Source organism: Pinus tabuliformis, chromosome X (genome assembly GCF_031772625.1).
Source record: "Pinus tabuliformis cultivar Carrire ecotype Pingquan chromosome X, CPIR1, whole genome shotgun sequence".
Lineage (NCBI taxonomy): Eukaryota > Viridiplantae > Streptophyta > Pinopsida > Pinales > Pinaceae > Pinus > Pinus tabuliformis.
Window position 1 is genome coordinate 252,399,531 of NC_142308.1, and position 15,069 is coordinate 252,414,599.

The 15,069-nt window shown below is 36.3% G+C and overlaps 1 long non-coding RNA gene across 1 annotated transcript; it reads left to right on the forward strand.

The window, feature by feature from the left end:
* Positions 1 to 6,213: 6,213 nt before the first annotated feature.
* Positions 6,214 to 9,763, forward strand: LOC149139328 (uncharacterized). The gene is made up of 7 exons (XR_016264568.1): positions 6,214 to 7,257; positions 7,396 to 7,626; positions 7,797 to 8,091; positions 8,233 to 8,377; positions 8,563 to 8,696; positions 9,200 to 9,569; positions 9,655 to 9,763. It is a non-coding gene; the product is annotated as an uncharacterized LOC149139328 (long non-coding RNA).
* Positions 9,764 to 15,069: the final 5,306 nt, after the last annotated feature.

Sequence of the window (15,069 nt, forward strand, 5' to 3'; positions counted from 1 at the left end):
GCGACTTTATTACATTGAAATCTGTGATTGCGATTTGAGTTGCGGACCCGACTGTTCCAATAGAACAAGCTCTAATGTAATACCGCATCTGCCACTATCGGAAGTTATGTATCACAAGTCATAAATGTCACCGCCAAAAACCTGTGATTGCGATATCATTGCGGACCCGCTGCACCATTGTAATACAACTCAATATAATATCGCATCCGTCGCATAATCGCAAACCATAAATTTTATCATGTATCACTGCCCAAATTCTGTGATTGCAATATATATATACGGACCCGCAAGGCCATTGCAATTCACCTTAAAGGAACATCACATCTGCCTATCAAAATTGTCATATCACAAAGTCTTAAAGGATGTCACACTTCCGATTGCAATAAGGGTGTGGACCCTGGACCGCCGATTGCGATAAACCCGATGGACCACCCATTGCGATGGAGTTGTGGACGTGACGAATCTATTGATGATTGTTTAATATTATATTGCATTCACTTCAACTGCAGTATGAGTATCGACTATGTTACATCGGTAATGTTAGTTGCGATTGCGGGACCTCCGAAAGTTGCGAGTGTGATTGATGACGTGGCATGTGGGACCTCCATGTGGGTATAGCAACTCTTATATGGTTTCCATGAATAATCAAGTCTATGGATGAAAGACTCTTTGATATATATTTTTAATATACAAGTCAGAGTCCTTCCAATAGACGTGTCCTTTGGCCATTGGTGAAACTCGTATAGAAACGAGTTAAAACGCTTCACTTCCAAGCGTGGATCTTAGGCATCAATTACAAAGAAGAAAGAAAAACAATTTACAACTTGTGAACTCGAACGAAGCTGAAGGACGAGCGAAAATAAAAACAATGAATGTAAGGCGAAGGTTGAGCGAGACAGAGAAAATAACGAAGTCGAAGACCGAGCAAGTGAAGAAGGAAATTGAAGGCCCAATTGAGGAAGAAGAAAGTCGAAGGTCGAGCTTCTGTTAACTGGGTTATTCACTAAAAGTATTGGACATATGATGAATTTGTTAAAGTACAACCCGTGATATGTTACAAGGACTGCATGGAAAGGATTGTTTCTAATTGAACACACAACATGAAGCTGTGACATTCACACCTCTGAAGTACTCCTGAAGCAGTTATCGCAACAGTTAGAACAGAGGGTTGAAACAAAGAATTGTTTGTGTACAGAACTTAGTACAATTCATTGTAGACACATTGAAGTTGTGTGAAGACTATTGAAGACCATGATGCATTAGTCATCATGAGGTAACCTTGGAGAAAGTGATTGGGTATAATGAAGAGCATTGGTGACACCTTCTATGAGACAAGGCTGTCATTGATGATGTAGCATGGAGACTACAGTGAAGCTGTAGATTGACAGAATTCAGTGAAGAAGATTTTGGGAGCATAGAATTACTATCAAACATATCTAGACAAAATATAGGGTCGGAGCCCTTGGGGTTGGTGCCTCAGAATTGGAAGGATTGGTGTCCTTGGAGTTGGTGCTCCTAAATCCAAGGTTGGTGCCTTGACAAGATAGGGTCAGAGCCTCACAAAAGACCAAGTTGGTGCTTGGAAACAGGTTGGAGCCTGGTAAATTGAAGATCAATGTCTTTATCAAGGGTTGGAACCCTATATATTGTACTTGATTCATTATAAATATTATATTAACAAAAATATTTATTCCTATTGCTTATTTTGTGTTCTAAATATAATTGATTTAACTGGTATAAGTAACAATTGAAAAGAAATACTGATTCACCCCCCCAGTATTTCCAACAGTAATGTGCGGAGGGAAGTGAGAATTATGGAATGAGAAATCAGGACCATGCTACCAAAATAAGGGTTTCCCAAGTATTTCTCTTCCTAAAGCTATAGGCCAATAGGGGAGATCCCATGGGTCTAGGATTGAGGATGAACCCCACATTTACGGTGAGGGAACAAAGTTACAAAACTACTGTCAAAACCCTTTCTTCTTCCAAGTCAACCAATAATCCATGCCCAAGATGCCCAAGGAAAAACAAGGATAAGCACCCGATTGCACAATGAAAAACATACCTTTAGGATTGGATTGCTCACCTTCAAACATATGCTCTCAACAAATGGGCAAGGGGACATATGACTAGTTCAAAGAGCAAAGATCAAATGACACAATACATCGACTACATCAGTGGCTGTCAAGGTTTGCTGGCTGTCGACTGAAGAGATGTCTAAGAGAAAAAATTCTTATATGGGGTCACCCAAATTTCATGGGTAACATCTAGCTCCGACTGTGACATGAGCTCTGTGTAGAGTCCACAATCAATGTACTCGAACACAGAGGTCATGAGAACTCCAATAATCCCCTGGGACTGCAAACCTGTATCCTGCACATCACAAACAATGTTGGAAGCATGTGTTCAGGGCATACTTTTATTGCCCATGTTTTCATCAAATAATAAACCATATAGAAAAGAAAATATATTCTATGATGCAACTCTAATCTAAGTGCATCTATTATAGCATGAGAACATGGTATGATGATTAGCAAAATAAACATGCAATGCATCCTACTCTAATATATATAGTATACAATGTCAAGTATCCAAGAAAGGGGTGAGGTGAATGGCCTTAACCGGGAAAACTGAACTAGTTTAATTTTCACCAAGATGCATAATTTCTTAACAACTTATAAGCAATAAAATAGACACTCAGAGATAAAAATACAACACACAACTTTACACAATTATTTTTTTTCAAGAAACCCAACAGGAAAAACCTGTCTCCTTGATGTGGTCTTTTATTGATGTTGAACAATTGAATAAAAGATAAGGCAATCTGTTCAACTGAGAACACACTTATTCTCTGTTATACTAGCCCGAACCACCCTGCAATTACGCTGACCCTTCTCTTGCTTCCTTGTACTCTGTAACACAATCCTTTACTAATCTAATCCAAGGGAGGTGGTTACTAGGTTTCTAACTCTCATGTTACGGTTACAAGAATGGGGAAATTATTTATTTATTTATTTATTTTTTTGCTCTATCAATGGCATGATTTAGTGCAGAGTTTGTTACCATTGTATGTTTGACCTTCTAACACATACAAGTTAACATTGGATCATCATATGATATATTATTCATCGACTACTCCATGAACATTCCAATTACTGTAATTCTCTTGTCCTTGTCTTTCCAAGCCATTACATCAAGGGCAGTAGTGTCTACTTCTATTCAAACTTTCAGAGTTTGAAACATCACAATCTGAAAAGTAAAGCTCATGTTGACCAATAGACTGTTAATGAAAGCACTTTTTTTTAGCTGGGTTATTCCTAGCAAATATTGCTCTTTCCACAACATCTTGAGAAAAGGTAATTTCTCCTTTGTAATGGTTTCAAGCAAGTCAGTTGTTCTTAAGGTCTCCATGAACGATTTCTCTATGTATGATGCATCTCTTTGTTCAATGAAGGCTGCATGTGGCGTTTCTACTTTGTTACGATAAGGTTTATTTTGACAACCCTCTAACCATGGAATCAATAAAAAAGAGTGTCATCCACATTTCTTACTAAGAAGCAACTACCACTAGCCATTAGAAGAAGAAAATCCCACTGACTGAACATACTCCCTCAACTCATACACAAATAGCAAGTTGGTGAGATTCAGATTGCTAAATGGTCTCTTTGACACCAGTGATGGGTGCAACACATTGAGATGGTACATACACATACATGCAAATATAGATATTAGGGTCTTAATAGTAGAGACACGTGGAGCCAGAATATTGAGCCCCCTCTGATGAAGAGTTTACCATTTTGAGGGCTGATGTTTACCATGCCTTATCCTTAAATAGTTTCCTTAATAAATACTAAGCAGTGACAATAAAATGCTCCATCGATGGTATCACTAAAGGCGTACGACTATAGGTACTTTCTTCCTGGACCAAGAATGGCTATAGGTTATGTATCAAAGTCCTTCCTATTTGTCATGTACAATCATGAGAAAGAACCCAAGATGGGTGTTGAAAGTTTCCATGCATATCCTCCTTAGACATCAGTAACACGGGGGAGATAGCCATAATTTGATGAGAGAAGGTAAGAATAGGTCTCTTCTACTGAGCATGCATTTGCTCTTGAAAATAGAACAAAATCATGCCCGAAATACCAAAATATCTTGGATAAGCAAGCTGAAAAACTCTACGGAAAGTGCCATATCCTAGCCATTTAATATGCTATAATCATTTATCAAAACAACCCTTGAAATCTTGGAAAAGTAAACCAGAAAACAACTTTACAAAAGTTATGATAGATATAAACATTTTTGGTAGTAATGACATAGGAAAAAGCTTTGCCGGCGCGTTTCGAACCATCTAGTGTGGTTCATTATCTAGACAAGTTAGATGGTTTGAAACGTGTCGGCAAAAATTTTTACTATGTGATTACTACTGAAAGTATTTTCTTAATTATTCAATATGGATCACATAACCGTGAATTTAGATATAAACATGTAAAGTGTTAAAAAAAACCACATGTAAAGTGAGACTTGAAGGGTGATCATCATTGACAATCCATGACCTTATACAAGACTAACAAACGATAATTTTCATGAAAAAGTTTGTTCTTATATAATATGCATTACATTTAGAAAAATGATGTCTATAATATAATGTAATGGTAATAAATTAAAATAAAAATTACAAAGATTAAAAAGAAACCATAATAATAATAATAAAAAAATAGAAAAATAAACCAATATAACTCTATTTTAATTTATATTTTTTTAATCATTTAAAATTTATTCCTAAATTACTAAACCATAAAAAATCTTAAATGAAATTTAAGAAGAAATAATAAACCCTAAAGAATTTCAAGAATTCTTAAATGAAATTTAAGAAGAAATAATGAAAAAATTTAAGAAAATGTTATAATAGTAAGAAATTTAAGAAAATGTTAATAATATAAGAAATATGTAAAATGAGACTTGAAAAGAAATCATATTTTACAATTATAAACCAACGAATCCTTATTTTTTTTTATTAAATTATATTGAATATAATTTTTTTTTTTATAATTAAAAAATAAATAAATTAACATCTTACCATATTTTTTTTCTTTAAATTATATTGAATATATTTTTTTTTATAATTAAAAAATAAATAAATTAACATCTACCATTAAATCTAGTACTTTATTGGAGATCAATAAACATAATTTTTCATAATTTTTTTTTTAATAATACACTTTACATTTAAAGAAATGATATCTAATGTAATATAATAATAATAAACTAAAACAAAAGAAAAAATAAACATTATAATATAATTTAGAAAAAAATATTAAAAAAAATAAACTAACACAACTATATTGATATCGTAATTTTATAATCATTTTAGTTTTTTACACTAATACATTCACACACAATGAACTACCACCAAAACGTCTTAACAACACTGTATTCATCATTGATTTAAAATTGTATTTAATTCTCTTTTAAAATTAATTCAATAAATAAGTAATTTCAATTTTAAAATATTATTTGTTTATTTTTACTTTATTTCTTTAAAAATATTTAATAATATAATTTTCATTTTAATATAAAGTTATAAAAGTAATATTTTATAAATTACTTTAAAAATTTTAACACATTTTTATTAATTTTATTTAATAAATAATTAAATTATTTAAAGTTAACTAATAACTAATTTATGTAAAATTAATATTTTATAAAAAATAATTTAAAAGTTTATATCATTTAACAAATCTATATTAAATTTTAAAAAATACTTTGCAATTATAAAATAAAATTTTTAAGTTTTTCGTTAATTTAGGAAACTGTGTTCAACAGAATCCAATTAATTAAAAAAAATTCATTCATCATCACATTTCAAATTTGTTTGTTATCAGTCATTTTCACATTTCAAATTTGTTTGTGAGCCGTCATTTTCATTCTGTTATCAGTCGTTTTCATTCATTTAATTTAAAAATATTATAATAAGATCGTAGGGGTGCGGCTGATTCAGTTGCCATGGGCGCGTCCCGATTCAGTATCGGGATTTAAAAATCGAGGCAACGATTCCACTTATGGCAGAGAGTGGACTGTCTAATAATTTGTTTTTTTTTTTGAAATATTAAAAACTTCGGTGCCTGGATTTAAAAATCGAGGCAACGATTCCACATATGGCAGAGAGTGGGCTGTCTAATAATTTGATATATTTTTTTGAAATATTAAAAACTTCAAAAAAATCTTATCAAACTATAATGCGACTCCAGAAAAATTCGATAGGGGCGCGACTGATTCGGTATTGGATGTCGGGCTTTAAAGATCGAGCCACGTTTCCACTTATGGCAGAGAGTGGGCTGTTGTGGCAGCCAAAGATACTATTTCTGACAGGGTGGGCCGATTAGAGGTGCCAGCCAACTCGTCCATTTATGGGAGAGGGTTTTTCGGGGTTTTTAGACGGTTTTCAACACATGCAGGTGCTTGCTGTCTGAACTTTGAAGTACCAGTTTGCACAGGAGCTTCCACGAAAGAACACAACTGCATTTGGTCATTGACGATTTTCGACGTATGCAGGTGCTTGCTGTCTGAAGAACCAGTTTGCACAGGAGCTTTCACAAAAGAACATAACGGCAAGGGAGGATTGACGATTTTCGCCATTCTTGCTTGCTTTGTGGTGCCTAATAGCCGATCGGTCCTATCTCACCTGCGACCATCTCCACTGCTTGTTCTGCTTTGAATTTAATCTATTTCAGTCGTCTGCGTCAAGGATAAGATTCTGTGTAAAAAGCGCAGGAGCTTCCACGAAAGAACACAACGGCATTTGGAGGATTGACGATTTTCGCCCTATGGAGGTGCTTGCTGTCTGAAGTACCAGTTTGCCCAGGAGCTTTCACAAAAGAACATAACGGCAATGGAGGATTGATGATTTTCGCCCTATTCAGGTGCTTGCTGTGTGAAGTACCAGTTTGCACAGGAGCTTTCACAAAAGAACATAACGGCAAGGGAGGATTGACGATTTTCGCCCTTCTTGCTTGCCTTCTGTTGTCTTCTAGCCTTGTGGTGCCTTCTAGCCGATCGGTCCTATCTCACCTGCGACCATCTCCACTGCTTGTTCTGCTTTGAATTCAATCTATTTCAGTCGTCTGCGTCAAGGATGCGTCAAGGATTCTGTGTAAAAAGCCTTTAGGCCTCATTGGTATTCACTTGGAGCGCTTTTCTTCAACTTTCAATTGGCAATCAAAGTGAGCGGACCATGAAAGAGAGCGGACCATGAAGGTGACGGTCTTTTGTCTCCGGAAGGAGGGTACATAGCAGGGTATTTGGTATTCTTTTTTGGGGTGTTTTGTGCGTTTTGGGAACATGATTTGGAATGAATGTTGAGTATGCCTGTTTTTGGCTGGTTGTTCATTGCAGGCTTTGTGAGTGTTGCAGCTGGTTGCAAATATGTAACACAAGGGATTGTAGGCTTTGTGAGAGTTGCAGCTGGTTGCAGATATGTAACACAAGGGAAGAAAATATCTGCAACACAACGGAAAAATTCCGTAGAACATTGTTAGCTGGGAACGTCTCCTTTCTTTTCTTTTTCTTGTACACGTGGGCACGGATGGAACCGAAAGCGTGTATGCGGGCGGTAAAGAAAAGCGGGTATGCTGCGGGCGTGCAACTAATTAACCATTGCCTGTTCTACGGAGGCCAAAGTAATAATAACGTAGATAATATAAATTGCTCTGTGTGGGGAATATAGGTAATCAAATATGTGTTATTTTAGCGGCTCTATGTGACCTACCTAACTACTTATCTGTGTCTCGTTGCAGTGCAATCTGTGTGATGGCGGGAATTAGATATCGTTCCTTCCAAATGGCTTGGTGTAAATAGAGTAGTCGCACAGCTGGGGTTTTATACATCCTTCCTGAAGTGTTTGAGTACCAACGCGGCCAATGTATCACCTAAAAAGACCTACCAGCGATTTTTTTTTTGGTTTATTTGTTCTTTCTTCTTTGCAGCCTTATCAGCTATTAAATTGACTAGCTAGCAAAGGTAACAGGAGAGAATGATGAGAGCCATAATATCTATTTTGGACTATTTGGAGATGTGCTGAGGTCAACCCAGGTATAATCAGACTTTTTCCACTGTTTAAAATGCCTGCAACATTATTGCAATTACTGGATCAGCTGATTTCAAAATTAGTGTGTTGTCATAAAATGTGTGCTTATTTATTCGGTTCTCATGACAATATGATATGTGTTTCAGGAGGCCTTCATTCGTCCACCATGGGTTGTTATTGCGGTGCGGCCAAGGCCAAGTGTGTGGGGATATTGTGGGGATATGTTCGCTTAGATGTTGATGAACTTGCTGTTGGACCGCCCTCTGTAGCTGAATGACCTTATGAATGGAGGTACTAATTTACACGGTGGAACCATCAAATTTAGATGTAGATATTAAAATTCTGATGATATGGACAACCAATGCAGAAGACTATATACCTTAGTGAGTTTCCATAAATTGGTTTAAATTTATTTAGCTCAGTTATAAAATGCGTGCTTATTTATTTGGTTCTCATGACAATATGATGTGTTTCAGGAGGCCTTCATACGTCCACCATGGGTTGTTCTTGCGGTGCGGCCAAGGCCTGGTGTGTGGGGATATGTTCGCTTAGATGTTGATGAACTTGCTGTTGCACAACTCTCTGTAGCTGAATGACCTTATAAATGGAGGTACTAATTTACACATTGGACCCATCAAATTTAGATGTAGATGTTAAAATTCTAATTATAGATGATGAACAACCAATGCAGAAGACTATATACCTTACTGCCTTTCCATAAATTGGTATAAATTTATTTACCTTAGTCATAGGATTTGCGCAATGAGGATAGTTACCAGTTACCATGGAAACAAACATCAACAATCCCCAACCATTTTCATGAAATTCTTCTTATATCTTCTCCAACTATTCTCATGAAATTCTTCTTATATGTTTGCTTTCGCTTTCTTTCATATACGACATTAGTTATGATCGCCAACTAATGCTATTATGGTTTGAAGTTGTGTTGAATATTCAGAACCACACTAAGTACCAACCAGAACGAGTATAATATAAACTAGTTTGTAGTGACCTCTGATTATTTAGTCCTTAGCTCTTAATTTGTTGGTCTGTCTAATTCATTTTGTAGGAAATTTAAGGCAAGGTGATAAAACAAATTGGTCTATTTTGCAGGAAATTTAAGGCAAGGTGATAAAACAAATTGGTCTCTGTTCAATAAACAGACTCTGCTAGCTTTCTCTTTCTCTCTCAGGCAGTCTCCTCTTTCTCTCGTAGGTAGTCTGTGTAAAGTTTTGTGGTGGAGCGCTCCATCAATGTGCTGTGTGCTACATAGTGTTGTGTGTTTGTCTGCGTTGTTTTATGCTTGTCATGTGTGCTCCGTCGTTATGTGTGTATATGTTTCTGTTATGTGTCTGTGGATCTGTATTAACTGAGATTGAGAGAGAGAGCAATGCCACAAAGGAGAAAGTTGCAGAGGAGAATATGGAGCAGAATATGGAGCGGTGGTTGGTGGCCAACTTTATCAACAAACAATGCTTTCACAGTGAGTTGGTATTTTTGTCAGTCCTGTCTTTAGTTATTTTTAAATTCATTACCCTTTTTCTGATTGGTTGGATTTTTATATACAGGAGTTACCAGAGTTTCCAGCTCTTTTGCAGCCACGAATGAGGAGTTTCCAGCGCTTTTGCAGCCACCATTTTCCAGAATTTCAGCATCTAAACATTCCTGTGTAGCAAGGTTAGTATTCCAGATTTTGTAAGCTATTTTACAATTTAAGAGAATGTGGTCATATAGTTGGACTTCTTATTAGTCATCAACGACACGTATATATTATGTTGATTGAAATTGATGGTTGGGTGCTTTTCGACTTGTTTTCCATGATCTAGACTCATTACCTTTTGTTGATTGTCGTTAAACAATCCTTAATGCAAATTCTCCCAATACTATTAGGGCAGGGCAAAATTATAAGGCTTGCCTCATTCACTGCCTTAGTCTACAATAGGAGATTCACAATCAATTTACATTTCCCCTCATAAAGTCTCAAATCATATTTTGTGACTTATCAGATCGATTTAGATTTCTCCTTATAAACTCTCCAATATACTGTTCCTTTACTTATAACAGAAATTGAGATTCCCCTAACTCTGAGAGCATATAAATCCTCTCATAAAGGCTCCTAGTGTCCGTGATCCCTTCAAGGCTCTGAGTGTTCGTGATCCCTTTCATGGGAGAATAACTACTGGGAAGGTCACTGTCCTAATCCTATTCTTTTACTTATAACAGAAATTGAGATTCCCCTAGATTCGAGAGAATGTGAATTCCTCTCATACAGGCTCAAGTGTTTGTGATCCCTTCCATGGGAGAATAACTCATGGCTATCCAAGGGTTGCTTGTAAGGTAAGGGGATTTGAACTGTTATTCCTTTAAATGTCCTTTTTTTGTCTCGCCCTAAAATAAGAAAATCTCTTTAATCATTTCCTGATCCCCTAATTTATCCTAGAATAAATAATAAAATAAGTTAACAAGGCCACAACTCTTCCTCTAGGCTGGGAGCTTTTCTCTTTGGGATCTTCCATGAACTTGAATGATGTGCTAGCTGTCTCCTTGACATAGCTACCTTCTTGGAATCGTGGATCTCATATGGATTAGTGCAAAGATAGGTCAAGGGTTGTTAAAACAACATTATCAAACTAGGGTGCTTCCCCAACAAGGCAACCTGATGACAAATTTTAAAGACATAGCTCAGGCGCATGAAATCGGATGAGTGCCCTTGTAATGTGTGGTAACAACAATAGCTACTTTCTAACTGCTCCAGCAGAGTTAGTAGGTGCTTCATCTATGTTGTGCGCTTCAATGGTCTTTGGAGAGTGGGTTGGCTGGTCGGTCTTCAAAATAACACCCTCCATTAATAATGGTTCTGACTTTAAAGATGTGCAATTTAACAACCCCACAACCATACTCATAGAGGCGTGTTTCTCTTTTAAGGTGGTTTGACCATGTCAACTGTATCTTTGGACAATGTTTCCCCCCTTCTTTAAGAGTGTCACCATCCTTATCCATAAAAAACTTCATGAAAGTGGTAAGTTGGCTTATCTTTAATTGTGTCAAGGGGTTCAAACAAAAGGTAATAGAGCATCCTAATAGACAATGACTTGGCTTCTTCTTTAACTACCTTTTACCAACAACTGTCGAAAATTAGCATTAAAATGATGAGGTCCACTTGTGATTTTGAAATCATCCCTTAAACATCTTCATTTATCCTTTATCATGCTGGGCGTTTATATATGTTCAAGTTCCTATATCATCCTTTTTGGAGCGCTCTTCAGATTTGGCTTTAGTTCTTCAATCTACCAAGCATTTCAAACTTGTTGGAGATACCCCTCTATCATATCTACAAAGTCTGTCTGGTGCATGCTGCGATTTGAGAGTTTTATTGCTGTGTGAGTGCGTTTTTGGACTGTATATTAGCACCATAGCTGCTAGAGAATGCTCCCATTGTTGAGAATCAGAAACCAATGAATGTGATCTGAGACCTTTCCATTATAATCATAGATCAGGGAAAGCAAATTTCTTTCAAAGACTGCATCTCCACGCCAAAAACATTCTTTCCAGAAATAAGAAGAGCTCACTCTTACAAATAATTACAATCAGTTGCTTCCTTTTAAGCTTGGAATATGGCTCCTCTTTGAATTGTTGACTGTTACAAACCTCCACGTCATGCTATACAAGATACTCTCAAAGAGTCATTTACTTCCAATGTATCCCTTCTTTATCAAATCTGGAAGTATACACTTTTATTGTTGTATGGTAATGAAACATTCTGAAGAAATTCATCTTCCTCCGTACAAGCTTACATTGTATGTGACTGGCTGCAAATTGGAAGTGTATGCATTAATTTAAGCTAAACAACATCTTCCTAAAGGAGTTATCCTTTTCCATGGCTTTGCTTGGACTAAAATTATTGACTGCTGAAATCCTTATATTTTTCCTTGTGGCTAAAACCTTCTCAAATATGAACTGGTGTTGACCACGGTTCCACCAAAAGCCCCAAAACAAAGTTTACTGCTATTGGTAATTCTGTCTCAAGTCTGTTACAGAATTTATTTATTGCTGCTACAAGTACGCCTTGAAATAGGGTCAAATATAGTTTCCAATCTTTCTTTTTTCACATGATGCCTCGTAAAGTCCAATAATTACTAAACAAGGAACACCCTTTCTGCTGCTAACAAGACTGAATATAAGTTTTCGATGTGTGCCACCCCCACATTCTAGAGAACACGTGCAAGATGAGATTAGCAATATGAGCAATAGGGGAAGTGGTTAGCATGCCAAGTGAAAATAATGCCTTAGTGTAGGGGATATGCTTCATTCTGATCTGATTTAAGCAACACATGCATTGATTTTGTTTCCTGAAAACAAGGCCATTCATTACTGATGCAAACAACAACAGAGTACTCTACTTATCTGGGTAATCAGCTCATACTTTTTGCCATTACCAATGTATTCACCAGACCACACATAGACTTAGTCAATTGATCCATTTCCTCTTACTTCACATATCTATGTGTAGGTCAAATTAACCCTTGAAACTGTATAGTGTTGATCTGACCTCAGAAACATAAAACTAAAGCACATTACCTATGGTTGTGGGTTCTCCTACATCTATTGTTCATGAGAACAACATGCTGTGCATCACATCAATCATCTTTGCTTAGTTGTTAGAGCTTTCTCACATTGACCTTTTAATGATGGGAGTTATTTGCCCTTCTATTGTTGAGCAAGAAATCCTTCCTTCTTTGAATGAATCTTTTGAAATTTCTCTCAATAGGAATGACCAATCAGATCTGTAATACTACCTCCTAAAAGAATCATTTTTTTTTTTGTCTAAAGCTAGATATTGACAAGATCAAAGATCTTGTGTTTGATGGCATTGTTGAGTTGGAGTTTTATATATGTGAATACAATGTAGTATACATTTTCACTAGATGTTTTACAAAGGCAAAGTTTGTGAAGTTGAGATCTATGCTTGGGATGAAGGAAGTTTACGTAAAGTCAGGATTTGATGTGATGTTATGTCACCTTCTTCATCTTCTACTTGATACACATATATGTATTTTGCAAGGTGCTCCTAGTCAATATTGATGAGGGGATATTAGTATGTGAAATATTGCCTAATGGCAATTTAGGTGGTGTAATTTTGGATCTAAGCTTTAATGGCACCTTTTGGGACTTGTTTAAGTAACTACCCCCATAGTGGTTGCATGTTAAGGAGTTAGATAAGTTGGTCCAAGATATTTTATTATATTTCAAGGTGGGCCCATTAGTTTTATTGATATTTAGTTGATGCTTTTAGAAGGCTAGAAGGCTAGTTAGGTATAAAATTGAAATAAATGGCTCATATTTTGGATATATAAAGTGAGTGCACCTGGGGGTTATGACGTACCAACATAGTGTTGGAGCTTGATTTTAAGTCTTGGAGCATGTGTTGGAGCTTGATTTTAAATCTTGGAGCATCTGTTGGAGCTTGATTTTAAATCTTGGAGCATAGGCTCCATTGTGAATCCCTTGTGTCAATTACGGTAGCTTATAAGGTAAGGGGATTGAATTGTTATTCTCGATAAGGTTATGAATTGAATTTTTGTGTTAAAGCTAAGGTGGATGACATCACAATGGTGGAATGCCTCATGAGTTGTTGTGTGAAAGCTAAGGTAGATAATCATGGGCCAAGCATGAATAATGATTTCCATTTCAATTACACTCATAAAGGTTACAATAGAATGTAAATTCCCCTCATAAAGGATCTGATAACTATTTATTAGCAATTGCAATTACCCTAATAAAGGTTCCTAGATCCTATGCGCATTGTGTCAAAATGAATACGATATTACTAACCAAATGCATAAAGAACACTACAATCAAATTTTGGAATTAATTTAGTAGCATTTACTATAAAGGGATTGTTGTAGTAGCTACAACAACCCCAAATTTTTGATATTTCTAAAATTTGGAGTCCCCCCTTGTATTTTCAAGAAATGAGCATCCCTATTTCTCTAAGTCAACAAAGTCAGATAACTGCACTGACACATTTTGGAAAAAGAGCTTAGTGCCCCTCACCTCCCTAGCACAACACTTGTCTTACTAGTAGCCTAGTGCAATCTATTATCTTAGCATTGTACAATGCTATTTGACAACGCATCACAATGCTATTCCTTAGCGTGGCACATCGCAAAGCAATTCTCTAGCATGGCGCATCACAAAGCAATTCTTTAGCGCACCACCTTAAGTCTTAGTGCACATCTCTTACCTAATCAATCATGGAGTTAGTGGAAATATATTCGTTAAGGAGGATCTCCCATCACAAACTGGACTTGAAAATGAAATTCCAAAGAGATCGAGTAACAAGTGACTGTCCAAAAAGATGGGCATTCTTTAGGCCCCATCCTACCCATTCTTTTGGAAGGCCAATCCTTTTCGAGCTGGCCAAATGCAACCCTCTATACTCCCCACTACCTCTCCAAATATAATTAAAACATAACTTCCTTCTCTATACTCCCCACTACCTCTCCAAATATAATTAAAACATAACTTCCTTCTCTATACTCCCCACTACCTCTCCAAATATAATTAAAACATAACTTCCTTATCTTTTCTAAGATAACTCTTGGTATGTACACTAGGAGGTGCTAAGGGTGCAATGAAGGTTCCCATGGCATGAAGTGATGCTCTAATACATGATGGAGTCCCATGGCTCTTAACGCTTCCTCTGGGGTGTCAATATGATTCTCTGGTGGGCTTGGGCCCTAATTAAGTTGCCCAACCCATGATGAAACCACTTGCAGTTACATATAAGATCCAATGTGCTTCCACACCATCAGGTATAATATTTCATTAGTGAATCTACGTGAACCAAGCTTGTTAATCAAGGGCACATTGTGATTTCTTAGTGGGCTTCTCTTCCAAATTTGTGGCTTGAAGCTCGTAATAGTGTTACCTCCCTAGGTAGAAGTGGCTAATAAACAACCCTATTAGGTGTTCCCAACCCT